The 27,462-nt window shown below is 36.7% G+C and overlaps 1 protein-coding gene across 7 annotated transcripts in view; it reads right to left on the bottom strand.

Moving 5' to 3' along the window:
• LOC145662550 (uncharacterized) overlaps positions 1-26,592 on the bottom strand; it is a 436,952-nt gene extending 410,360 nt beyond the window's left edge. For 3 of the 7 annotated variants that reach the window (XM_081728284.1, XM_081728265.1, XM_081728275.1), the window contains exon 1: positions 26,372-26,555. The gene's annotated coding sequence lies outside the window, so the exon portion shown is untranslated. Of the gene's footprint in view, positions 1-26,150; positions 26,330-26,371 lie in introns of those variants that run through there. The other 4 variants (XM_081728257.1, XM_081728231.1, XM_081728248.1 and 1 more) reach the window with 3 other exon arrangements.
• Between the last annotated feature and the right edge of the window lie 870 nt (positions 26,593-27,462).

Genomic DNA, 27,462 nt, shown 5'->3' on the forward strand with positions numbered 1-27,462 from the left:
TATAATTAATTTTCTTAAGAAAGTAAGGCCTATCTACTTTAGGTTTTAATTTACGTTTATAATACAAAGATGAAAAATACTTAGGATATGTTTTATTTTTAAAATAAAAAGTATAAAAAAGTTCCCTATTCTGGGGGATGCGATCACCCCAAACACACTCCCCTGGATCCGCCCCTGCTATCACCATCTATAAAATTATATATATATATATATATATATATATATATATATATATATATATATATATATATATATATATATATATATATATATATATATATATATATATATACACAAAAAAAGTAGTGATTTCGTGGGGGCAAAAGCTCTGGATTGCCAAGGCCTGCATCTTCTGTATGTCCCTGCTGCTCTGAATTGTCAAAAGCTCCTCTTCAAAGGTAAGACATAAAATGTAAATAATAAACGTGTAACATAGAATACAATATAAATAGAAAATATGTTATAATTAAGAAATAGAAAATAATTATAAAATAAACTTGAAGGACAATTTTAAAAAATCAATAATACTTGAAAGTAAAATATACTTTTAAAACAATTTTGCATTTATGCAGGGCTACAAACAAGTGAGGAGTGCCATGTAAATTTAGTAACAAATATAATATTGGAAAATTATTTCGAATTAAACTAGCTGTGACTACATTACTTCAAACTTGAACTTGTGGAATATACAATAGGAGCGTAGCTCAAATAAAATAATAAGAATGGTCTTGATTGGAAGCTCGGACCATCCACGTAAAAGTAACTTACATTAACCATTCACCTAACAGACAATGACGCACAGGACTTGGCACTACTTTATCAGATGGTTCTATCAAATGTAACTTAATTAAAACAATAGTAACAAATTTTAAAGCTTTAAAAAGTGTCCTGAAGAAGAGGAAGTTCATTTTGCACATTGTAACTAAGTTACAAGAGGTTTACGTCCTATCTGAACGGCGCATCCACCGAGTCAACTTTTGGAATATCCCCTTAAGGTAGCTTTCAACGCAGCTAAGGGAAGTCATGATTCGATAACCACAAGGTTCGTGGTTCGAAACTCGTCGCCGAAATCAGATTTTTTAAAATCTTAATTCCTCAGTTCTGAAGATCTTTCTCTCCTTTCGTAATCATCTGATGCTCTAAAAAGAGTTCTCCACATTAATTCGACAACTGCCTAATGTGATCCTCGCAGTTCGAAAACTTCCCTTCTTATCTTTCACAAAATCAGAATTTTCGTCATAATACGAATGCTGTCCGATCATTTTCTCCCCAATTCTAAATCTGTGTATACAAATCATCCCTCTCTGTCTCCATATTTGAATCCCACCCTCTCTCTCTCTCTGAATGTCACCCAGGAAGTCATATGGCTTGAGATCAAACCTTCGACTCTTGAAACCAAATGTAAGCTCTTTAGCAATGTGCTATCGTAACTCTATAGGTTTGTTGTTAAAACCAGTGTCTTTTAGACTTTATTCGGCGGGGGGGGGGGGGGGGGGGGAAGGGGGAAGAGAAGGAAGAGATTCTCCGGCGACATAAGATTTTCACTTTTTATTAGTGTATTACTATACATTTGATCAAAAAATACGTATTTATGAAGCTCAAGAGAGGGGGAATTACACCCTGCTGTCCTGCCCAAATGACGCCCGTGAAACATTTGCCTGCACTTACTGAAAAGAAATTAAATGTGTCATTGAATTAAACTCGTTTCTGTCCGTAGATATTTTAGAGCTCTTGGCAATTTCCATAGATTTCTTAGGGAGCATCTTACTAGCTTGCACTCTTTAAAGAAAGAAAAGAATTGAAACTAAAGATATTTATGAAGCTCTGGGAAGATTGTGTGACTTTCCTTTAATTTAGGCTCTTAAAAATATTTCAGAACAAACGAATGGAAAAGACTGTTTTAAAGCTATAACGTTGTAAACTTGATTCCTGTTTCATTTTCAGCTGAATGGAAAGAGTGTACTACGTCACACACACTGCTTTAGACAAGGAGAGGTGGAGGACGGGGAGGAGTTGGTATAAATACTAGAAGCAGCTAATCGATTGATACATGTATTGTGGGAATGCATAAGAAAACTGGGCAAGAGTTTGTTATTAATTAGGACTTAGAAGTTTTGTAACAAATTTTATGCCGCGGACTGTACCAAGGCCCTTCCGAAAAAAAAAAATATTACCGTAGAAACATAGGAAAGATGGGCAATCCAAATTAAATCGACCAATTTCCAGGTCAAAGGTTGCTGACAAGATTTATTTTTAAGTTTTTTACCCAACATTGTACCACATTCAGGGAGTTAAACGGGTATTAATTTATTTTTTAGCCGCGCAGGTTGGTTTGTAGCGGCCATTTTGTTTAGGCACCTAAGCGCATTTTGCACTTTTCAGAGTATTTCGTTAAACGCTGTAAATTTTTAGGTTTTAAAGATTGAGTTCAAACCAAAACCATATGAAAGATAACGGAATGGACGACATTCTGTGTTCTGTGCACATTGGGACGTACTTCAGAATGTCGAAAGAAAAATCTCTGAAGATGGAGGTTGGAAACCTAGAATTGGACATTTTGGAATGTACATTTTGAAACAAAATAAATGAGACTCACCTTCAATTTTTTGTCTACATAGAGACTACATAATAAACAACATCCCAAACAAGTTTCAGATCTGAAAACCATAAACTTGATCTTTTGAAAATTTTTAAACATTGTGAATTTTCGAAAATCGTGTATTTTCACCACCAAATATCTCAGGAAAGACAGAAGTGAAAATTCTCAATTTTTCACAAAATAGATGATATTCTGTAATAAGTGAGTAAAATCGCATCACTCACCGTTACAAACAAACCTGCGCGGCTAAAAAGTAAATGAATACCCGTTTTCAACTTCCTGAATGTGGTACAAACTTAGGTAAAAAATTAATAAACAAAAATTTTTCAGCAACCATCATTGGTCGATTTCATTTGGACTGCCCCAGGAGTGAACCGAAGCGAATGAAATTGTGCATAGATATTGTGGGAAAGTGGTTGTAATTCATTGCGCAAGGTAGTTACATCTGACATTTGTGGGCAAGTACCTCTAACGCGTTTCGTGTAGTGCAAAATTTTATTGTGTTTCGATTATTTGTAACATTATTTCCAGTATTAACATTGAACACTATAGAATACGTAACAGAACTACATAGCATGAAGTTGTGTTCTGGAGTCAAATGTCCCGAGAATATACCGTATTCCAGCGCAACTAATCTCTACTAAAACCGGAAAGGTAGAAATCGACAGGAACTTCCGGTTTCAATATTTACTGAGAAAATGTGCTACAGAAACAGAACTCCTTTAAGTAGTATTAACGTGAACATGACACTGCAACTTCTTTAGCTGATAGGGAAATTAAGCTAAAAGTACTAGCTATAGCGTGCTGCAAAGCAATACGAACCACGGATTAAAAAAAAAAAAAAAATGAAAATTCCTGACATACAAACAGAATTACCTGTGTCAACAATATATCAACTTTCATTCAATAAGTACGAACATATCACACCAACACTAATTACATCCTGCAACACGCATCGTTTTGACGATCAAACGTTAAGATCGAAAACAAAAGAACACTTGATATCGCCGTCCACGAAGCCTTCAAATTGTGTACATAATTAGATGTGCACTGCAATTGTCAATATTGCAGTCACCTTGATATCCAATAATATTAAGGACAACGTAGAGAGCAGAACATGTAAGTAGAACAGAAATTTATGACGAGTTTTCTGAATATGTCTCCAGGAAATGATTCGTGTTTCACTGGTAATCCTCCATATTTTTAATATTACGTATAAATAAATTTCTGATAATAGTTTACGTTATTTGGTTTAAAAAATAAAAAGTGTTTCTTACGAGACGAGACGTAAGGATTTATCGTCTTGACTAGTAAATTCTGTAAAATCCTAGTCTCAATTCTCGAATTTTCTCATTCTCTCTCTCTCTCTCTCTCTATTATATAAAAATCGATATTTCTCCTCTCATTTTGTAGCTTTACAATTTATGATTTTTTCTTAATTTAGTCCAAAAGATATAATCCTTCCGCGTGAGGGGAGGCCCCTGAAGAGTGTGAAGTAACATTTAAACCATATTATTGAAGTGTATTGTGTAATGGTTTGCGTATCTTCAAGCGTTGATAAATGCTTTTCATTATGTCCGTAAATCACTTTATCACTTCATACTAGTTCTTATACTATGGATCATGTAACGCTAAAAAACTTAAGACTTGGAGGAACTAATGTTGTTCACGACACTCGAGAAATTTCAAGTCTCGTCTTGATTTTAAAATACACCTCTCGTCTAGTTCTCCAGACTAGAACAGAAAAACTGAAATAAAATTTAATGAAATGAAGTGAAATCTTTAAGTTTTACGTTCCACGGTTATGTCGGTTAGGCTAAAGGAGACTGATGATGATATATGAGTGAAATGGTGGAATGAAGAAAGTGGGAAGATATGGGAGAACTCCGAGAAAACCCACGAGCATGGTGTTTGTCCACCACAAAGTTCACACGGCGCGAGATGGGATCGAACCAGGGACCCCAAGCACCGGAGGTGAACGCTCTACAACTGAGCCACCGCGCCCCCGAAATAAAATTAAGTTTTACGTCCAACGTTTATGCCGGGTAGGCTAAAAGGAAACTGTGATGAAGAAAGTGGGAGAACCACGAGAAAAACCCACGCACATGATGTTTGTTCACAACAAAGCTCACTTGGCGCGAGCTGAGATCGAACAAAGGATCCCATGCACCAGAGGTGAACGTTCTGCCACTGAGCTACCGCGGCCAATAGACTAGGATAGAGGCGAGGCGAGAAATTTATAATCGTGGGGGCAATTCTTGTCAGAAACAATACAAAACAATGAAAAAACTGAGGATTATTCAATTCAGATGAAAAAATAATCAATAAAGCATAACACAAAACAGGCTTGTTCAAGAGCTATATCCGACATTTGCACACTTCTCCAAAACATAATTACACGCTTGAATTTTTTAAGTCCTTTAAAATTGCCAGTCTCCCAACTCCCGTGGAGAATAACGAAGCGTTCCCGTTACGTTATTTGCAAATTTGGGGACGTTTCGCGTCCGATCTTCATCGGAATGTGCACTAATTGATCTGAATAGATTAAAATTATATGGAACACCAATAAAATAAAGTTTCTTTGCATAATGGTGGATCGAAACTGGACTTAATCTCTGAAAGATTAACAATCATACTAAAACAACTGCACCCACCAAAGAACGAACAATATATTTTTTTAATATGATCAATTTATTATCCACACAAACTATATTTATTTATTTATTTATTTATTTATTTGACCATAACCAGCAGTATCATTTGACAATATTCAGATATTTGGAAACAAATCGCAAATTATCCTCACCTTTAAAAGGAACGAAGGATGTAAGGATGCCTTACAACCAACACTAAACTATGTATATGTTCGAAATAACTCACTGTAGTTACAAGCAGCGGCGCAAACATTGGAGAAAACTGGTAAAACCGTTCCCATAGGTTTCTTTAAAGTGATGTTTAAAATATTTATGAAGTTGAAAAGCAATGCTATAGAGGATCAGAGGAGTAGAGTTGTCTTCAATATTGGAAGGCGGGCAGATCTAAGGCTTATCCTGGGGTGATATCAATTTCGTCTCAATTTCCTTTGTGGCAATCGGACACAAATAATCATATTTCTCACCCAAAATTAATTTCAAATCGGATTATCGGGGAGACAGTCCCCACCAGTTTCAAGATTGGGCCCCCCGGGACTTGCGCCAGTGGTTACGAATTAATATGTCAACTTTAACTACGTAACACTTAAGGCACGTGTTCATTCACGCCTGTTCAATGCTTCCTATCTTGAATTAGCATAGTATTCGGAATGTTATAGAACATGCCTACCGGTACCAACAGCGTTCTAGTAATGATTAAGAAAAAGTTTCTTAAATAGTCCATAAATACCTCTACTACCACTACTGCATATTATCTTCTGTAAAAACTGTTTCAATGTAGTTGTTTGCAGCGGTCTCCTATCATCTTGATAAGTTCACTCACACGTGACTTATTTTAAACAGTTGCAGTCCTGTGCACAGGATTGATTTGTATTTTCACACATATTTCTTGTGCCCAATGCATCCTCTTCTTGCATAAATCCACGTTTTTATTGGACATAACCACATTAATAGTTCTGAACTTCATAATTGCAAATAGCTACTTTTGTTCAACTCTAGGACATGACACGAACGACTTCGGGTCGTGTCGGAACCGAAGACTCCCGAAACTCATCGAAAACACACGAAAGCTTGTAAACACAATCACATTGCTTATACAGTATATATATAGGGTTTTCATAAAGTATGGACGGATTTAATTCGCTTATAATTTACATAAACATACTCAAATTGAAATCAAAGTGCAAACGGTAGCGGAAGGATTAAATTTTTACCTGTAATCTGCACCAGCTCAGTTCATTCACCGCCACACCTCCAACTGGGCGCCATTTACGTCCACTTCTGTGGGCTGTTGATGATGCTTTCCCTTACCCTGCTCACTGTTGCAGGCGATGTTTGCGGCCTCCCACTTCGAGGACGGCCCAGGACGCTTGCTGTCTCCAAGAACTTAGCATGCCACTTTCGGATTGCACTCTCAGTCGGTGCCGGCTTTTTGAACTCTTTGGTGAACTTTCGACACACCAGAATTGGTGATTTTAGCTCTGTGTACCACAGAACACATTGCGCTTTCTCTTTCACCGACGCCATCTTTGATACGGTAATAGTGTTGCCAACTAAAAATTTAATCCTTCCGCTACCGTTTGCACTTTATTTGATTTCATTATGAGCATTCTTATGAAAATTATAAGCAAATTAAATCCGTCCAGACTTTATGAAAACCCTGTATACATACATGCATACATACATTCAGATCGATCATGACTTCAGGGGAATAGCCACAAATTGAAAATCATTGAAGGAGGAAGCCACGACGAGGGAACTCCATGAAGTGCAAAAACCACGCAACTACTACTTGATGGATGCCAAAGATAATTTTTAGGTAAAGGCAGGCCCTGGGGAGTCTGGGGAGCCCGCCCCCTAAATTTTTACTGCCCTCCTAAAATTTTCACGGAAGCTTGCAAAGGAACTGTAATATGGTGAAACTATTAATAGTCTGGTCTCTTAACAACAAAAAAGGCTCGGATCGTGACAGACCGGACACAAGTATGAAACTTGGCAGACTGAAAGTACTTCGGTATTCAATTCGTTTTATGGTCGGGTGCCAAAATTTTCTGGCCGCCATTTTGAAACATGCCGCCATATTGAATTTTATCTTAAAAGATCATTATCTCGGTAACCAATGGTCCGATTTTGATGATTCTTTTTCTAAATTATGAGTTAAGCCCGAATTTAATCGATTATAACAGTAATGAAGACAAGGAAATGTGATAAAAACGAGAAAATTAGAAGTATTTAAGATTTTATGAAATATTTACATTAAATGAATTTTTCTCCAAAATGGTCCATTTTATTAAAGTATGTACCCTATAACATTTGAAAGAGCATATAAAGAGCTTCAATTTGATGTATAATATGTTAAAATGCGATGAAAAATAACCGAAATATAGTTAAATTAAGAAATCAGTACAATAGAATACAAAGAGAGTGCAGAGAGTCAACTAGACGAAGCTTGATGTTATGTGATAACAAGAATGTTCGAAACCTGGCAAATTAATATTTTTTCTCCACTTTTGTAAATTGTTATTCAAATCAATATTATCTGCATTATTGCTATTGTCATTAAATGAACATTATACTGTTCATATAAATTATATTATGTAAGACACTTAAAAGCCACATCATAAATACGACTTTGCATATATATGTCAATTTTTAAATTTAACTCTTTCAAACATAATAAATAGCTACTGTAAAACTGAATATTCCAGTTCATCACAGGAGCATCCGCAGCACCAAAGATCTGTATATTGAACACCATTCGTTGAACATACGCACTGTTTTGAGCAAAGAGGAAGAGCTTTGCAGCCATACTTTAGCAATACTCTTGAACTTTAGAAACTTCTGGTTTGGTCATCCATAAGGGCTTCAACGGCCCCCCTTCTTTCACCCAGCCGAAGTTTTCTGGACTTGAAAGTATTCAGTAGTTCAGACTTGTTTGACGACAGTAAAAATTTCTCGTGATCAATGATGATAGCCAACTACGATTTTCATGAGGAAAAAGTCTTGCAGATCACCCTCACGCGGTTTGCATGACATACAGCCCACTGAACAAACTGTAATCATTTCTCAATTCATTTATCTTCTGTTAGGATGATCTCCTACTCTTCTTTAAGTTCTCTCAAGAAAAAAACTATTCTTTTTTTATAGAAGACTAAACTGACTTGCTTCGTTTTACAAACACAGAGTCAACAAAATCTTCATATTGGTTTTTACCAATCACTTTTATTTCTGCAACAGTTTCTGAAGATCCTGTAAGGCATACGCATGTGATGATAGATTCATAACCTGTTACGTATCTAAAATAGGATTTTCTGCAGCAGAAATTGTGTATGCAATGTTTGACAATGATTCTTAAAACTTACATCACTTTCAACATAATTTTCCTCAATGTGTGCAGCATCTTCAAATTCTTTTGTGGATCCGCATAACTCAGGAGCAGTGAGCATCCATCATTGAAAAGCACGTGGATTTTTAGTTAATGGCTCCACTGGAGTTCTCTAACACTTCTGTTATTTTGGTCGAGCGGCATGAAACAAAACTTTTGGTTAGTCTTTGAAAACACCCAGTTCTCTTAAATTCTGTCTTTCCTTCATTTAAACTCTTCATGTCCCTGAGATGCACAGATAGAGGCAGAAGACGCTCCAACACAGTTACATATAATAGGAAGTTACTTTGTCGGTGAGCTCTAACAAATATCAAAATTAGAAGTTCCAATTCCAGTACAAGATCCCAATATGAAAACCTAGATCTTTTCTATATCATTCCTTTCCGCCACTGTTGGAATTCTTGTTTACAGTTTCTGGACTCTTGTTCTGTATGAAATTCTGTCATTTGAAGAAAGCCTAGAACTACAGCTGGTTTCTGCTGTGCTCTTCTGGTTCTGGTTAGGTGTGAGCAGTCCAGGAATGAATCAGCTGACTCTGAACCTGCTACTCCGGCCTTAGCTAAAGACGATGTTCATCCAGTACCATTTAGTATGTGGCCTAACACTCTTCAAAGGGCTATTTCTATTTGTAGTCCACCAAACATAACGATAGAACTTCTCCATAATATGAATCAGTCCATCTCCACTTTATTTGTTTTGCTATTGCAGAGAGAGGTTGGTCAAGGAAAATAACCTGTATTTGATTAGGATTACATCGATCAGTAATTTTCTTTATGATAGACATATTATGCTTCACCATTGAAAGAGACTCCGCTTTTCAGTAAAAATTGGCAACATGACGTTGGTACCTTTAGTAGAACGTACACTTCCTGATTGAGTCAAATGATACTCTGCCCACAAGCATTTATTTTCACCTAGCGGAGAATTTCTTTCAATCCACCGCCTCTCTGTCTAAAGTGCTTCTTCGAGTCCTGACCGTATTTGTTCTTGAACAGTAATAGGAACTTGCAGTTTGTCAAAATCACATGATGATACTGATGGCACAATAACATAGATATCTGATAATAAGTAATCTTATACTGATGAAGAAACTTCAATTCGCATTGGAGGTAAACCAGGGATGGAATCGGAAGGCAATTGGAATACGCTAATACTTGTTCCATGTTAAGATCCTGTCGAAGTAGTTGATGATGTGTTGTGGTCTAAATTGTCCAATGCACCGATGGTGTACACATTAGTCATTAATGGAAAGGGGCATACAAGACCCTCTAATTTGTAACGTCTGCATGTCACTGCTGCTATTTGATCTTCAATTTGGATCACACGATTATATGTTACAAAAGTGTCTAAGTTATGTAAATTACTGACAATCTTTTTTCTAGCAAGTAAGAGTGTGTACCTGTAAACCTACATACAGTGGGAGCGGCAGTTCATGAGATATGTTGTGCCTTTTTTTCGTGGTGCTAATCTTCTGTTCTTAAAATTAAAATATATTAATTGTCTTATTGTTAGGGTAGTTTGAGAATATGTCATAGAAATTTTTTCTATGTTAGACCCATACAGCAGCAATTGAACGAAATTCTTTAGACTTTCTGGAACACTTTCATCTTGACAGTTTTCTGTAAAGTATCCTGAAAATGTTTGGCACTCCCAGTTTTCATATTTCTTCTTAAAGACTTTGAACACATTGAGAAGGCAAAAATCTCTCTTCATTTAATCGTTTAGACATGAAATCCTTGAGTAATTTCTAGCGTCCTTTCTTTAAATACCAATAACATATTTTGTCATCACTGTTTAGTACAATCAGAAATAAAATGAACGAGAATTTTGTTCTTTAGTCTTGTTTTATTCACTGCTTTTGATAAACCTACCGCTCTCAACTTGTTTTCATATAGACTGTGCAGTTCTGAAAAATTGAAAATGAAATGAATATCTTCTATTTTACATTTCAAGTGATCTATGAGTTCAGCAAATACACGAGATTCTAAAACATCATTATATTGACTTTCGGTGTCATTTAAAGATCTGTTCTCCCATTTCCAACTTCTGTATCTATTTTATACATCCATAAGCACTGTATATGGTATGTAGCCTCCACTGCTACCAAGTCTCCTCCGGAAATTTTTGAAAGCAGAAATATATCCTATAATTATGAAGCCAAGATTTTTGTCAAACGTACGTGACAGTTTCTTCTAACCCCCTTCCCAGAATTACAAAAAAATATAAAAAGGTGGAATTATGTTTCCTCTACTTTCATTTGTCCTCTTACGCTTTGGTTCATTATTTTCTGTTGATTTCTGTTTACTTTTTGTTTTCTATTCTTTTGCGACTTCTCTTTTTAGTTTTGAGACAACAAACTTCAGTCTGCATTGTTTATGCCACTTCGCTGCATTGTCAATTAGTGTGTTTACTAATTATTCTTTTCCAGTGACAAGTTTCACAGCTTTCTTCTAAGTTATCGAAATCTTTATAGATCCTCAGGAATTCTCAACACGAATTGCCTAGATAACACTTAATAAACATATTTCAAATACTGCAAGGAATGATATTTTTCAACTTAAAAGGCACAATACACTTTTAGTGTGTTCACAGTTACATTATAATAACCAATATTATGAAAAAAATTGTTCATGTTTACATAGAACTGCTGCAATGAAAACTCCCATAATAATATAAGTAATGATTAAACGTAGTTATTAAGTAATCATGACAAGAATAATAACTAGATAATTTAACGATAAAAAATTTCTGCCAGACACCGCTAAATTTCACAAAGTTGACCGATTACGCAGTCTTCCTATTTGCATTGAGTTTGTTTTCAAGACTTATATTTCGACTATTTCTCATCGCATTTTAACGTATTATACACCAAATTAAAGCTCTTTTTATGCTCTTTCAAACGTTATAGGGTGCATGCTTTCATAAAATGGACCATTTTGGACAAAAATTCATTTATATGTAAATATGTTTTATAAAATCTTAAATATTTCTATTCTTCTCGTTTTTATCATATTACCTTGACTTTATTACTGTTATAATCGATTAAATTCGGGCTTAACTTATAATTTAGAAAAAGAATCATCAAAATCGGACCATTGGTTACCGAGATAATGATCTTTTAAGATAAAATTCAATATGGCGGCATATTTCAAAATGGCGGCCAGAAAATTTTGGCACCCGACCCTAAAACGAATTGAATACCGAAGTACTTTCAGTCTGCCAAGTTTCATACTTGTGTCCGGCCTGTCACGATCCTATCCTTAACAGACCAGACTATAAATGGTTGGATCGGCCCTTAACTTCTACCGGGCCCCCTACATTTTGGGGCTGCCGGCCTGGGTGAAGGACCAAAAGGTTTTACTGTTAAAATACAAGGTTAACCTAAATTCATCGGGTTCCAAAACACTGTTTGACGACAAGTGTACGACATACAAAGAGAGTGATAGGCCTACATGAAAAAATAGATACACTCATCCAAGTTCAAAAAGCCCGTCTCGTGGCTGTTACCCTTCTCACTAATCCAACTGGCGTTCAAAGATGTTTGCTTTTTTGACAAGACGATATGCGTGGATTTACAATTGACTTCGAGTATTTCAAGAAAATACCAATCTTTATTATGCTGCTTTTCGTTGTAGTAAGACCATATGAAAGTAAGATTAATACAAAATGAGTGGCGCAGTGTTGTCCAAGAGACAAGACCTGAGGAGCTTTCTCGTCTCGCAAATCTTGTCGTCTTGTCTGTGCTGAAAGTGTAGTCTCGAGAATTATATCTACCTTTATGGGAAGACTTCGGCCTAGTCTCCTATCTTGAATAAAAAAAAATCCAGTCTTGTCTCGTCTCGTGGGCATAGTTTCCTATCTTGAATAAAAAAATCCAGTGTTGTCTCGTCTCGTGGGCATAGTCTCCTATCTTGAATAAAAAATCCAGTGATGTCTCGTCTCGTGGGCATAATCTATCTTGAATAAAAAAATCCAGTGTTGTTGTCGTCTCGTCTCGTGGGCATAGTCTCCTATCTTGAATAAAAAATCCAGTAATGTCTCGTCTCGTGCGCATAGACTCCTATCTTAAATAAAAAATCCAGTGTTGTCTCGTCTCGTGGGCATAGACTCCTATCTTGAATAAAAAAATGCAGTGTTGTCTCGCCTCGTGGGCAACATAAAACTGGCGTAGATACGGGATGTGAGGGTTCGTCTCTTTACCCATCATTCATATATTGTACGTGTAGATTTCAAGAATATACGGAGGCAGAAGTATAGAACTTTTGTGGAACGTGGAATAATTAGGTTGCAAACTCGTATCTTCTTTTCCTGATGTTTGCTCATTAAGAAATGTCAAGTGTCAAATTGAGAATGGTACCTAGAAAGACGCAGAACAGTGTTGTTCCACATATTAAGTTTCTTTAATGTCAGGGTCATTCCGTCGAAAAGTTTCCTAGACATGATTTCATTACTGTAGAGTTTTGCTATTTTATTTCTGTTCAAGGAATCGCATGGGAATGAAACTTCTGCAAGTAACACTACTTATTTACGTGATACATCAAGATATTGAAAACTAATCGATGATGCGAAGGTTTAGGGAAAAGTTGCTTTTCCAGCATTTTATTTTAGCGTTTTTTTTCCCTAGAAAATACCATATGCATCATTAGGATTCATATTAACGTTTATTAGATTTCTTTCCATATATTTTTAAAAGCTTGGTTTACCAAAAACTTCCTTATATATTTACTGAATCCATGTGTCCAACCGAGAGAGTAAAAAAGAACTACTTGATGGAACGGCATCAATTTTGGCTAGGAAGTGGGTCAAAGGTTACGAATTAAATTCGTTGAGAGAGATATTTAAACCAGAAGTGGCAGAAATCAACCATTTCCGGTTTCAACTTCGATCATTTTAGAGCAAAAACTGTAATAGATAACGAGAAGCGGATTCCTGCAGTCAACGAGCGTCCTAAGAATACAGTTCGTCCCAACTCTGTATTAAAACACCGGAAGTGACAGAAATACATGATAACTTGCAGTTTCAATATTGATCTATTTAGAACAAAAACATAACATACAGAGAGAAGAGCTTTCTTTGGAATCGATTTAGCATTCGAAGATTAGGTGCAATCTTCTCTCTCAAGCCTCTATTCAAACTGGAAATTGCAGAAACCAATCATTTCCGGTTTTAACATTGATTGCTGTATACTTAAAACTGTAATGGATAAAAAGATGTGGTTTCTGCAGTCAATTAAGTGTCCCAAGAATATATTCCATCTCCATTTTAATCTATCAAAACCGAAAGTGATAAAAAAAAAAAAAAAATCAACTGCCACTTCCGTTTTCAACATTGAGAAAATAGCATCTCATACAAATCAAATTCCCTCATGTAGAGTACACATGACAGTTACATGTTCTAAACAGCATTTAGTGATTTTTTTTTATGTATTGATTTATGTTGCGAAAATTTGGCAAAGACCAAACTACAGTTTGGATGACCTATAACTTGGGTAGCAAAGTCCTTCACGGGAAAATATTTTCCATGCGTACTAAGTAGTCACGGTCTTACTACTATGCTAAGTTTAATTTATGGGAAGCTTCGTTCAACTACAGTATATTATATAGAAGATAGCGAAAAAGTCAGTTGACCCAAAAAAATATTTATTTTACGATATAATTACATTTTGTGCTAAATAATGTTTGTGCGTTAGGACTGATCTTTGTCATATACCAGTTATCCTTTTGTCAACATTTAAGGCTCAGTTTCGTTGTGTTGAACCAAATTTCCCCGTTTTGTGTAGTGTTGAAAACCACAAAACCCACATATATGGAAGTACGCAAGAGAACAGCAAATGAAAAAATGCTTCAATTATGGTAGAAACGTGAGTCGATAGGGGAAGCAGTGGGCAGAGTAATGTTACAGGACTTTTGCTATTAAATAATAATAATAATAATAATAATAATAATAATAATAATAATAATAATAGTAGTAGTAGTAGTAGTAGTAGTAGTAGTAGTAGTAGTAGTAGTAGTAGTAGTAGTAACTGACTATTGCTCCACTGTGTGCATACCGTGCTTGTGATACCAATATTGTTTAAAGAAAAACAAAATAGAAGGAAACTACTATATATTCAATAGTATGTAACAGGTGTAATATTTAATATTTTGTCTACTGAAGTTCATACTGAGTACTCTTTAATCTTCAGTTATTAGGAATGATGATCGTTACATACACTGTAGTTTTCAGCTATACTATTTGTTTTAACTAAAGTTATAACGAACCGTTGGCAAAGGAACTGTCGTAGCGTAATTGTTGAATTACAACCAAGTTTAATCTGAAGAATTTGCTGTTAATTTCTGAAATAGAATTGATTCTGATACTGTAGGTCATTATTGCATAACTCATAATTACAAGCAGAGAGAGAGAGAGAGAGAGAAAGAGAGAGAAAGAGAGTGAGTGAGTGTGTGTGTATGTATGTCGCTGTTAGGAATATGTGGGTTATCGTTAGGAGGAATCAACTAACAGATATGATGTGCTACTTAAGTATATGTATTTCTACTTTTATATTGTTCGTAATAGCTTCGGAAATAATCGGCATATGTTAATAGAATACAGAACTGACTGAATCAGTAACGACACTAATAACATTTAGGTAACAGTTTCGGAAACGCAATACTCTGAAAATAGATTGGGAGAGAATAGAAGAGCTGGAGAGGGAGAAGAGTGGTGTGATGCGGAAATGGAAAAACGTTCAGTTGATTAAGAAACATGCCAAGGAGGTATTGATGAATTGGACGAGCGGAGTTATGATTCATGAGTTATTGAATGTAGTGCAGGACAATATAGAAGAGTTAAAAGGAAAGAACCTTTTTAAAAAATCAGATAGGCAAGTATCCAAGATCTAGAAGATGTGCAGAATGTGAATAAGAAACTAATTAAAAAGGTACGTTTTATACAGGTGGATGTAAACGATGAAGGCACAGACTTATTAGCTCTGAAGAGAGTGGACATTTCTCTCTCCATTTAAGCAGTTGCTTCTTGGATGATCTTTCACAACGCAGATATCTGATGCAGAGTATGTTACATTGCTGAAACTATTTCACAAGTGATGTTAATACACACATTACTTTCAGTTTCTTTTTCTTTTTAACTTTTGAATAAATGCAGTACATAGTTTAATGAACAATCTGTTAAAGCAGAAGAAAGACTATAAATTATTATTATTATTACTAGCTGAACCTGCATACTCTACACAGCGCATCACTCGGATATGAGCATGAATCTCCTTGTCATTCCTTTCAATATCTCTACATGTCCCCTTACAGACTAGCGAAAGACGTCTCGATAAGAATCGGCAAGGGGTACCGTAAAGGGGATATCTTTTCGATTATTTTCTTCAGTACGTCGCAACGTTTGCAAGATTTGAGCCTACTTCCGGTTGGAGTTTCTAATTCATGTATCATTTTCTTTTTTTCTTGCATGCAGTATGTAATAAGCAAATAGCTACATTACACACAATTATAATGTCAATGATATACCGTGTTCATTGGGCAAACAATAAAGAGTAATCTTATACTGGAGAAATGGTTATCCTTAGTTTTTAGTTATTATGTGCGCATGAAACATGCCTGAGAGATACACAACCCCTGCACACAACCATGTGGTGTTAAAATGTATAACTCGTAGGATATGATGTTTTAACTTTTCTAAAATTTCAACAGCTCCAGTGTACACCTAAAAGAATGTAATAAAGAAGTAATTGCCACGATTTTTTTAAATATTCTATTAGAACTGGACAATCTACACAAAATTTGAAATCGAACCGTGAAAACGGGACGTTTCTAGCACTTGTAGTATTCCGAGATCTCATTGTGGAAACATATAAGCTTTTCTTTGGAGACAAACAAACTTAGCATTTTAATATATTACTAGCTGAACCTGCACTGTCTACTCAGCGTATCGTTCTGTTCTGACCATTAGTCTCCTTTCCACTGCATGTCTCCATACTCACACGAATAAAGAATAGGAGACTCACAAAGGAAGTGAATTGCTATGTATAGATGTTGGAGTGAGTTTGTATCAAATTTGTAGAAGTAACACGGTATGAAGTGGAAATATATATTAGTAATAAATCCTATCCGTCCGAGTACGCCTCATTGCGTCTCTTAAGACCTTTGAAGTTTCCAGCATGCAATAGGTTTTGCCATTCCGATTTAAGCAAAGCGCCAGCAATGTCAGTCAACCCGCCATACGTAACTTCTCTACTGGCTGCCTAACACAGTAGTTTCGGCCTGCAACAATGTTAATCTTACGGGCTTAAAACGGCCCCTAAAATGTTGAATAGAACAGTAACGAAAGGGCTTTTGAAAAATTGAATGAGAACTGGACAATCTACACAAAATTTGAAATCGGCCAGTGAAAACGACAAGTTCCTAGCACTTGCGGTTTTCGAGATCTCATTGTCAAAAGGATCGCTGACAAACATATAAACCTAACATTTTAATACATAGACTAGCTGAATATGTGCTCTCTACACAGCGCATCATTCACGCATGAGCAAGAATCTCCTTGTTATTCCTCACATCTGTACATGTCCCTTTACAGACACAAATGAAAGAAGTCTTGATAAAAATTGGCAAGAGATATCATAAAGGAGAGATTTTTTCGATTACCTTTTCAATATCTCTCACAGTTTGCAAGATTTGCGACTCCTTCCCGTTGGAGTTTGTAATTGATATATGATAAGTGTTTTCTTCTTGCATGCAGTATGTAATAAGCAAATACATTACACACAAAATTTATTTATAATGTCCGTGATATATATATGGAGAGTTCATTGGGCAAAACACTCCAAACAATAAAGATTCAACTTAGAGCGGAGGAATGGTTATCCTTCGTTTTTCATTATCATTTGGCCATGAAACAAACATCTGAGAGGTATGCAACCCGTATACAATTATGTGGTGTTGGAATGTATAATGCGTAGGATATGCTTTAGTTTCTTTTTCTAATTTGAAGACTTCCAGTGTAACTGTAAAACGTAATAAAGAAATAATGGCCTCTTTTTTTCTTTAAATATTCAATTAGAACTGGACAATCTACCCAAAACTTGCAATCGATCAGTGAAAATGCCATCTTTCTAGAGCCTATAGTTTCCGAGATCTCGTTGTCGAAAGGATTGACCACGAACATATAAATGTCCACAAACGTATAGTCTCAAAGAACTCCAAAGATGGCAGCACAATTCATTTGCATTGATTCTGGAAAAGGTTTATTAAAATACAAAGACTTCGAACAATAATTTTAAAAAAATGAACTTTATGCAAAGGTCTATTTAAATAATTTATTTAAAGGACACATACTTTAAAATATTTGTTTTTGTTAGACGTGAAATCACAAATAACCGTAAATCAAATCTTTGAAATCCAAAGTTATAGGTTGGAGCTTAGGCGCTTTTGTTGCTATCGTAGCATTTTAATAGATTATTATTATTATTATTATTACAGTAGAAACTGTCTTCAAAGGAGCCCTCATTGAAATTTATCTAAAACTGAAGTATTTCATATTCCCACGGGTCAAAAATATGTTCAATCCCCTTCAATAAACGGAAAACTGTGTTACGCGAAAGGAAATTAAACTATAACTTATAACAGAAAATATCAAATTCCAGAATTCAGCGTTTAGGAAACTGACACCGTTTGGGAAGTCAGGTGCATATACAGTACGCTGTCTACGAAAACGTCTTTTTTTCCTTTATCTTATATATTTAACACCTTTAATCGACCAAGCCTATTCCCTCACCTGAGGTCCCAAGATACCGCGTGACTTTTAGAATGAAATGTAACATTCAGATTTACTTTCAAATACTAGTAACTAATTCTCTAATTTGTCTAGAGATACTAAACAAGAAGCAGACTATAGTGGGTCTATCTTGATTAACCGGAAACCTATCTTAACGGAAATTTTTGCCAATCCTCTTCGATTCCAGTACAGTAGACACTCGATCAACCGTCACTCTGTTATCCGTCACTGCTCCGGACAGTACTGTACTTTAAATGTGTCGTAATTGTCGCCGTGCGCCGTGCAGAGCACGGAATAAAGTGTAAGCGAAATGGACTGAAATAGTCATGCGTCACTTCCGGTCATGCTAGTTTCCACACAAAAACTTGGTACAGTACTGAAACCCTTATGGAGAAAAGCATGGACTTGAAACACTCAAGATGCCAGAAATTAAATTCCAAACTGTTATGAATTATTTTCAAGACGAACCTATATTAGTGTAACATGGAAGGAATACAGTTTACTCTGGTCCTGTTCAAAAGTATTATTCACTTATATAAGGTTATTTATTTCTTCCAGAACCTTTTAAATCTACTTACTGTAGAGGTTTATAACGATATTTCTATTATCCGTCTATTCGCTTAACCGTCATGGTCCCGGTCCCGAGGGTGACGGTTAATCGAGTTTCTACTGTATTTTTATTTTATTTATTTTTACTCTGTCCGTCTGGAACACACTGTCTCAAACTATTTCAAGGATTACGATCAATATTGGCCAATATAAAGAGGGATCAGAAGTCAAGAATAGAATTCGTTGATGGATGTCATTCATCCATCCGAAGTTATAGAAATAAACTAATTCCTCTTTCCTGTACTAACGTTTTTGATTATACAGTAAAAATGGTAAGATACTTAGAAGTGGTTTTCTGCAATCGATTAAACTTCTTAATATATTATATATCCATCCTTAGCTCGCGAATACAACCAGAAGTGATAGAAATCCATTTCGATTTCCATTAAATAAAGTGAAATCCTTCAGTTTAACATATCACAATGATGCCCTTCAGGCTAACTGAGAGTGATTAAGGCAAGTAAATGATGGAAGAAAAATGAAATGAAATCTTTGATATTTACGTCCCACGGTTATGCCGGTTAGGCTAAAGGAGACGGTGATGATGAGTAATGAATGAAATGGTGGAATGAAGAAAGAGAGAGGAAACGGGAGAACCCCGAGAAAACCCACGCACACTGTGTGTCCCCACCACAAAGTTCACTTGGCGGGGGCTGGGATCGAACCCGGGACCCCAAGCACCAGAGGTGAACGCTCTACCACTGAGCCACCGCGGCCCCTTAAATGATGGAAGAATTGGTGGAATGATAATGTAGGAGGAAATCAGAATAGCCGAGAAAACCCACGGACCACCATAAACTTACTTTGACCGGGGATCAAACCAGGGACTCCACGCACCAGAGGTAAGCACTCTACCACTAAGCTACCATGCTCCCTCCTACTGCAATACTGATTTACCCGGAAAAACAATGAATAGAGAAAAGCTGTTATTTGGAATCGATTTAACATTCTAAGAATAGGTATTATATTTTCACTTAAATGTATCCAAACCAAAAGTAGCAGAAATCAATCGATCCTGGTTTTTTGGAACCAATTAAGTGTTCCAAGAATATATTTCATCTTTTATCTCCACCCTAATCTACCCGGTGAGAGTCTAAGCGGTTCAGATCCCACGTTAAGCTGTAGAACGTCTCATACAGTCTCGCTGCTGAAAGGGACGCTAAACTCAAAATCATGATAATAATCACTGATATAATCTCTACTAAATCCAAAACTAGTACAGGTCTTCTACTACTTCCTTTCTTTAATATTCAGCAAATATCACGCAATAAAAACCAAAATCCTTTACATGCAGCACATTTGATATTGCCACTTGTAAAGTTTATGAAAGAGATTGTGGACCGTGAAAATCTGGTTGTTATCCTTCGTATCTAATCCGAAAATAATAGAAGAAAATGCTTAGCGACAGAATATGATTCTGGAAAATATCAGTATAGAATACGAAATACTTTTCCTATTTATAATACATTAGTTAGCAACAACATAGTGAACAGTATGCACTTATCTGTATAAAATGAAAGTGACCATTTATGCTACTGTAGCAGCACATATCGATATTATCTTAAAGTATACTGCACTAAACCAATTCTATGCTACCTTATACATAGACACAAAATTATCGCAAAATTTCACTATTTTAGAAATTGCCTTAAAAATGTAATCTTTAAGTGTAACGTCCCACGGTTATGCCGGTTACGCTAAAGGAGACTGTGATAATGAGAAATGAGTGAAATGGTGGAATGAAGAAAGTGGGAGGAAACGGGAGAACCCCGAGAAAACCCACCCACACGGTGTTTGTCCACCACAAAGTTCACTTGGCGGGGGCTGGGATCGAACCCGGGACCCCAAGCACCAGAGGTGAAAAATTGTCTTAAGTAGAGAAGTGAATTTCTGTATAGCTTTGTGGGGAGGGGCTAAATGTGTATGGGTTCCTTTGCCCGATATAGTGTAAAAAGACACCAATTAGAATTTTAACGCAAATACGCGGAGCCCACGCGACCATGCTTTGATATATGAGTCGGTCTAACTCACTCTATGGCCTATGGAACCCGGAGGTTCAAAGCCGCGTTCACAATAGCTCTCCACTTCTATCCTTAGCCAATTGGATCCAGTTTCTATTTTGTATTCCTATCTCTGAGAGACCCAACTTAATATTGTCCATAATCTGAGCCTAGGTCTTCCTAATGGTAGTTTTCCGATTAGTCTTCTAGTCAAGAATTTGAAAGCATTTCTACTTTCTTCCATTCTAGCTACATAACCTGCTCACCTAAACCTCCTATACTTGACGACCCTAACAATGTTGGGTAAACCGTATAAATTATGTAGTTCCTAGTTATGAAGTTTTCGCCATTCCCCATTCCATTCCCGTTCCTCTTGGGTCCGAATATTCTTCTCAGGATCTTGTTCTCAAATACTTTCAGTTTATGTTCTTCCCTCAGAGTAAGCGACTATGTTTCGCAACCATACAGAACAACAGATATAATTATCGTTTTATATATTTTAAGCTTTAAATTCCTTGACAGAATTCGCGACAACAAGAGATTTTCAACCAAACAGTAACACAAATTCCCTGCTTTTAGTCGACATTTAATTTCTCCGTCAATGTGATTTTACTCTGTTAATACTGATCCCAGATATTTGAAACTATCCACTTCATCAAAAGTACTATTAAATATTTTAACGCATCCATAACCTGCCGTATTACGGTCCCGACGCACTTTCATCTATTTAGTTTTCTCTGAATTTAATGAGTCGGTCATACGGTGAAAATTCCTTAAGGCAGTGGTTCAGTGGCGGTATTAGCGGGTAGGCACGATCCTACCCAAAAATTTTGAAAAATATATAAACGCTAAAAGATACGATAAAGAGTTAATTTTGAGTTTAACGTCCCGTTCAGCAGCGAGGCTATATGAGACGTGGACCTACTGATTAACGTGGAATCCGAACCACATGAGCTCCCGCCGGGGATACGATAAAGAGTGAATATATTTCCCACTATTTATATTAGTGGTAGATAATTATTTAAAAATAGCATCAACCACAACTGTAAAAGTAATTTCCTATTGTCATTAATTAATCAAATGTGTTTATGTATCATAAGCAGGGGAGTGGGGCTACCCAAAATTAAAATCCTAAAGCCGACCCTGAGTGGTTCCCAACTGTTTCTTCACATATTTACTGAACGCCCACAACACTGCAACACATTTGATTTTAAATAATCATAATCATAATACAAACTATAGTGATGTAATTAATTTTCTATAAAGTAGGACGCGACATACTGTGTAAGAAATCACTGCCTTACAGCACAGAAGTAAAATAGGGTCCTATATCAAATTTGAAACTTTTTAAAACTTGTCTCAGTTGGTTTGATGCTTACATGCAATCTATCTTCGAAGAATTCACCAATGTGCAGGTGCGCACTCGTGATGAAACTCTGGTTTGCATGAATAATTAGGACCAGGGGTAAAAGTGGATCTGAAAAGGTAGTACGACGCATGACGTCATGCCATTCCCCATGCCTATCCTTGGCCAATGATTTTTTTTAGGAAGTGGGGGGATGCCATAATTACTTTATGGAAATAGGGTAACTGCGTCCCCCGCGATCCCCTCCCTTTTATCCCTGCTTACGACACAAACAGGTATCCATTAGATGGACTCATCCCTATGATCATTAAGGAAATTCAGTGAATTTTTCATTGTATCGTAAGAATATTAATGACTATACACTCAAAATTATCGTGCATATAGCACTGAACCAAAATCCATCGTCAGATCCAGGTTAAATAATACTCCTCAGCTTTTTACGTTAAAGATGATTTAGCTATTCATGCCTGTCTAATAGCTATCGCGTGGCATGGTGCATACGGTCGAGAGTCCGATGGTAGGGAAAGCATTAGTGACGACACCAAAGACTGGAAGCGCCTCCAGTGGCAAAGTCTTTCCCAGACACATTGTATTATGTAGGTCAAGTAAGTACACAAAAAAGTATCTATTTCCAGAGAAGTAACGTGGGTATAGCTTCAAAATGAAATGAAAAATTTCAGTTTGACGTCCCACGTTCCACAATCATTCCCTTTAGGCTAAGGGAGACTATGATTACGGTAAATGAATGATGAAACGAGAATTTGAGAAAAACCGGGAAGACTCCGAGAAAACCCACCAGTGGCGCATTTAGGGAGTGGCTATCGGGCTTAAGCGCCATCCGAAATAACTTCATTGTTATTTTTTGGCATTATATGAAGAACACAAATGCTCCTTACTGGTTCTCAAGCCCCCCCAAACAAGATCCTAAATACGATACTAAAACCCACGGACACAATGTTGTCCACAACAAACTTACTTTGTTGAGGATCGAACCAGAGGTAAGCGTTCTACCATTGAGCCATCGTCCCCCCCTCTTTATAGCTTTAGCCAAAATGTACTTAATGTTCTAAATATCGTATACAAGAATTAGAAATGAAATAAAATGAAATCTTTAAGTTCTACGTCCCATGGTTATGCCGGTTAGGCTAAAGGAAACGGTGATGATGAGAGATGAGTGAAATGGTGGAATGAAGATAGTGGGAGGAAACTGGAGAACCCCGAGAAAACCCACGAGCTCGGTGTTGGTCCACCACAAAGTCCACACGTCGCGAGGTGGGATCGAACCAGGGACCCAAGCACCGGAGGTGAACGCTCTACCACTGAGCCCCCACAAGAATTAGAACATTAAGTAACTCTTCTCTTGTTTTGAAATTATAAAACTATTTTTGCCGATACGACCTCCCTCACGGACCGTACCTGAATACCTTCCGAAATATTTTCTGCCCCTCCCTAAAAAAAAAAAAAAAAAAAAAAAAAAAAACTGGATAAACTTAACAATGGCTGCTCCAATTGATATCTTAACGAAGACACGAGAAATTACATTCGATTAATTTTAATAAAATGGGTCAAAACCTCCTTATTTCTAAGCAAACCATACCCTATTTACAAATGCGGCCCTATTAATAAATGTGCAGCCGAACTATGTATTGTAAAGTTTACCCAAATTAAAGTTTGCGACGTGACTGACGAGCATTGACAATGTAACTCATTATGATGGTTTGGAAACTATCTTCAAACCGTAGGTTCACGTAGCCCTGGTGCTAAAGGGATGCTAACCTCCAATTCAACCTATTAAAATAGGGGGTAAAAGTGAGGGCGAAGGCGGGTGTACGTCGTTCCTTCCACTTCCGACAAATATTTTTGGCTTCCTCTCAATTTCTAGAAAATTACAATGAATAAAGATAGGTACGGCATGACGTCAAGCGTTCCCTCCTTTTCAAATACACTTTTACCCCTGAATCAAAAGCAATAAAGAGGACGCTTTAATCAAGGGTTGGATACTGAAAAAAAATGAAATGAAATCTTTGAGTTTTACGTCCCACGATTATGCCGGTTAGGCTAAAGGAGACGGTGATTATGAGAAATTAATGAAATGGTGGAATGAAGAAAGTGGGAGGAAACGGGAGAACACCGAGAAAACCCACGCACACGGTGTTCGTCCACCACAAAGTTCACTTGGCGGGAGCAGGGTTTGAACCCGGGACCCCACGCACCAGAGTTGGATACTGAAAGTATTAGTGAAATACGAAAGCGGGAGCGAAATGGACAACCTCGAGAAAAACCACACAATGTCCATAAATTCGCATGGCCTACGACCTATCATTGCAGCATCACTAATTCTCCGTAATATTTTAATATGTAACTTCCATGTACAGATTTAAACTATGAAATAAACGAAATAATAAATAATAAAACGAAATACAATCTTCCATTTTTACATCCCATGGGTCATGTCCTATAAACTAAATAAAACGGATGATTAATAAAAATGGGCAGTGGCGTACTTAGGGGGGCTTCCGGGCTTAACCCCCCCGAAATCTTACTTACTGTAGTAAAGTATATGAAATATCTTGCAGAATTTTCACATTTTCAGGCAAAGCTCCCCCTCCCCGAAACAAAATCGTAAATACGCCACTGAAAATAGGTAATTATCAAATAATCGGTGGAATGAGATATGATGAAACGGAAGAACTTCTAGAACAGTGGTTCTCAATCGATGTGTCCCAACACACTGGTGAGTCACGCAGTCCTCTAAGTTGTCTCGCGAAATGTTTGAATTTAATAATTAGGCCCTAGTTAAAATCGAGAGACTGTATCAGCGAATACTTCCACCGGTAGCAATAATGCTTAATGCTATATACAGTCATTATAAAAACTAATTGATTTCACTATTAAAACATTATTATTATTATTTATTGTAATAAAAATATCGAACAGTGTGTTGCGATGCCCTGGACATGTGTTGTCAGTCAAGAAGGTTGGGAATCCTACTCTAAAAAACCCACGTATACTATATTATCCACCACAAATTCATACGGTCTGGTGTCGAACCAAGGACTCCCTTGCAATAATTGTGAGTAGTCTAGCACTGAGCCATTGTGACCCCACCACAACCTGGAATCTAAAAAAAAAGAAAAGAAAAGAAAAAGAAAAAAAACTAATCAGCACAGTAGCATATTCAGACCGGTAAGTTCTTGTAGACCAAAACTTAATATTCTAACTATCGGGTCCAAAAGCACGGACTGCAGAGGAATTCGCATACGAACAGAATTCTTAACAGTTTATAAATTCTAACATTATGCCAAATATATATTATAACGTAAATACGTTAAGTTGTATTCGTGGTTCGAAACTATTTGTCACTTCCACAATCATTATAGCATTTAGAACAAAAAGGTAAAAATTAACTTAAATGAAATGTCACACCTCACGAACGTTAACAACTATAGACGGACATCTTCACAATATTTAGGCACTGACACGTACTTCAAACGATTCAGGACGATAAAATTGCACTACCTGCTGCATATGTGACAAGCACGAAGAATGTCACGTTGGAAATTCGTCAAATTTCAGCAGTGTTTGACAAAATCATAAAGGGGATGTTCCCATATCGGCTCTTCTTACATTTCACACTTTTCCCCGTATTTAGCAATAGAAATCGTGTGAATATGTTTTTACACACACTGATCACATAAATATTTGTCGAAAGAAAATATCATCTTTGTAAATCACGTCTTGTAACAATTTGATAATTTACCTGACCAATTTAAACAATTCCACAATCAGCTTATGGAAACTTCCACCCCACAGCTGCCTGTCAGCTGGGCTCAGATTGCGAGCTGCCAGGTTGCTGCCGGCCCCGCAGCAAGCATAAGTAGTTGAAACATCAATGCATGCAGAAAACAGCAAATGTCAAAACACAGAATAAGCGTTCTGTCATTCCTTGTAGTACACAGTGCACAATGACAATTCACTTACCTAAGACTGAACTTGTGCGTAAAAAGTCCATAACGTTATTCAACGGTGCACGTAACCTTCTGTTTATCAATACACTTATTTTAGAAGGTCAATGTCAATCTACTCCCAACACCAACCTACCACTACTTCTGCACTGCGCGAAACAGGGTTCTGGAATGTGCTGCTCTCTTCAGACGAATCGATGAACTCCAGTTGAAAAAATGAACTAACGCCATGCGCAGTGTGTTTATCACGTGAATACCTAAGTTTTGTATTCTGCTTAGAACAGCAGATATTTATGATTTCGTTGTTGGTGTCAAAAATTGTAACATGAGGAGTCCAGATTATTTGCCTTTCCTAGCATTCACTTGTCACACACACACAAAAGTGATTGCGACTATTATTTAATGGTATTATAGCAAGCGCATACATATATACAGTGACTTTGCCAGCTTTAATTTCTTGGGGCAACTATTTTTATAACTAAAATACTAGTTTTATATTACTCAGGGGCGGATCCAGGACGGACTTTTGGGGGGGGGGGTTGTAATACTGCTACTTAGAGCTACTTTTAAGAGCGTCAAAAAATAAACTATATATTTTATTTATATATAAAATAAAAAAGTTTCCTCTTCTGGGGGGGCGATCGCCCCGATCGCCCCCCCCCTTGGATCCGCCCCTGATATTACTTGACTTATATTACAATATAACATGCCTACAGGGCAAAATATGTCCCCTGGGGACGCCCGCCTCCTTGTCTCTTCTAGCATAATGATTGTAGACATAGTATTCCTCCTTATGCAGAATTGTTTTGACGTATGATTAACATCATACTAAAGGCTTGACTACTGCAGGAAATATATGTTAATCGAACTCTTCAGTATGACATTAATCACACGTCAGAACGACTATATGCATAAGGCACATTGTATTTTTTCTCTTACTATCTACCTGAACTCGTTCTTGGCAATGTGATTAGGTGTAGGAGACCCGGGTTCGATTTCCGATGGGAGCTAATGTGTTTCGAATCTCACGTTAAGCTGTAGGCCACGTTCCATACAGTCTTGGTGCTGAACAGGGCAGCTCCAAAGCAACAAATCTATCTCTTGTAT

This window comes from Thermobia domestica, chromosome 1 (assembly GCF_964235325.1).
Source record: "Thermobia domestica chromosome 1, izTheDome1.hap1.1, whole genome shotgun sequence".
Classification (NCBI taxonomy): domain Eukaryota; kingdom Metazoa; phylum Arthropoda; class Insecta; order Zygentoma; family Lepismatidae; genus Thermobia; species Thermobia domestica.